Here is a 2,220-nt window from a genome sequence, read left to right as displayed (position 1 = left end):
GTTCACCTGAAAGAACCTAGGGTCTTCAAGCTTCTCTTTGGCTTGATTTTTGTCTTTCTCTTCTTCCTCCCTATGAATCCATATGTCAGATCCGGGACCATAACAACTGGTATCAGAGCGAGAACACAATTATCAATTTTTCGTCCCAAGAGAAATGGATTGCCATGCTCTATCTATTGGAAGAAATACGTACAGGACTTACAATATGGGAAGAAACCCCTCGGGATGGAATGCGTAGAACTTAAATTAAAATTTCTACAATTGAGAGGCATCTCGCTGCGCAAAAAAGATTAGACAACCTAAACTCTCTTGAGATGTTGTCTCGGATGGGTAGAAAAGCCAAGGGCTAGGAAATTTTGATAATCTTCGAGCAAACCAAGCAAGTGCAACAGTCCCGAGCCCCTGGAAATCCAAAATCGGAGGATGCAAACACCTCATCGGTAAGGGCAGATTTGCGTTCAACTTCAAAACACCCCTTCTCACGGGACGCAAAAATTTCTCCTAGAATAGGAGACGCAAGAAATCTGAGAGCTCTCTGTCTCTCCAGTGGTGGGGACATCCGAAATTGGAGACACAAATCCGAAATTGGAGTCTAATACATCAAATCCGAAAATCATACAAAATGACGTCGACACTGGATGATTTGGGGGCGACCTCAAATCCGAAATCGGGGACCATGAAAATCTTCAAGAAGGGAAGTCATGCGCAAAAATCTTGAGCATGGCAATGGGACCCAGAAAATCCGAAATGAAACCCCCCTACTCATGGCAAGCAAAACTCCTTCCTGAACAGGAGAAGGAAATATTTCTGGTGACTCATCCGACTAGGAAATGTTTGCGAGAGCCCTCTGTCTCAAAAAATCTCCAAGCAGTGAAGCCCCAAAGGGCTGCTGTTTGCCACCGAAAAATGAAGTGGCTCCGTCGAACAAAATTCCGGTGGGCTTTGGCTTCCGGACTCTCACTCTCAGTCTCAATCTACCTCTCGGCCGAACAACAGAAACCCAATTTGCACAAATGTTGGGGTCAGTCTCTGCGACCTATTAATTTCATTCAATCTTTCGGGAAGATCGGGAAAATAATTTTAAGGGTGAATTTTCATTCAATCTTTTGGGAATTTTCACGTTGCTGCTGTTCCCCGTTGGAAAACGGTAATGTTGTCTTCGCCGAAGGAAGATACTTTAGGAACACTGGGGTTGGAAGGGATGAGATTGAAGTGTTTATTTTTTTGGATGATATGTATGATGCTCTGGCCCTGTTCATAGAAAAATTTCTATTCTATGGGAGTTCTAAATATGAGAAGGGAACCAACGTGGAAAAAAATGGAGATAAAAGTTTTTTGGGTGTGCTGGGAATGGTTTTGTGGATGAACGATTTTTCTATGGCTGGGTTGCACAGTCTGACTCAATTTCCAATTTTTGCTGTTGTTGCAGTCTTGGGTTGGACAGGAGAGCCACTTACAAATTTTAAATTTGCTATTGTTGTGGCAATGCAGAAATAGACTCAACAGAAAAAAAATAAAAAACCTGTTAGAAGTGATGCAGATGAGTAGTACCTGGAATATGTCAAAAATGAAAATGCATCACAGGGTGCATCTATAGCTCATGAGAATCAGGGACATGCTGCAATGTTTACTGCTGTTTAGATCTGTGAACACAAGTTGGAAAATAGAAAACTGATAGGTCCATCTTTAGGCCAACAACATAGCGGTGTTTATTGGAAGAATGGAAGTTTCACTACATTGAGTTCTTTAAACCTAGAAAAGGCTCTTTTAACCCAGTTGAGGCATGTTTTTCACACTGAAGAGTCACCTATATAGATGGACAGAAGTACCACTTCACAGTGCCGAGAGATGGAGAGAACTGTTGGGGGTGCGTTAGCATTGTCTCCACTTACTAGGTCTAGTGCATATGCAAAATTCCCAGGTCCACAATTCAACAAGATAGTTGAAAGGCAGCCAGATGTATATAATGCAACAGAAAATATTTCTCTTGTTAGTTCATTCATGGCATCTCTTCTTATTGGTGGTTATGCTAATATTACTGAAATTGATGGAGCTGGAATGAACCTGATGGATCTTAGACAACGAATATGGTCTCAGCAGGTTGTGCAGGCTACTGCACCAGGATTAAAAGAACAACTAGAACAGCCTACACCAGCACATGGATTATGCAGAAGTTCCACTTCTTGCTCCAGCTCAATCCAATGCATTGTTGGATTGTAT

The sequence above is a fragment of the Aristolochia californica genome, unplaced genomic scaffold (genome assembly GCF_029961685.1).
Source record: "Aristolochia californica isolate CCGP_79_NKW_82.1479 unplaced genomic scaffold, dmAriCali1.0.hap1 SCAF_7, whole genome shotgun sequence".
NCBI classification, from domain to species: Eukaryota; Viridiplantae; Streptophyta; class Magnoliopsida; order Piperales; family Aristolochiaceae; genus Aristolochia; species Aristolochia californica.
Note: the sequence above shows the minus strand (reverse complement) of the source record.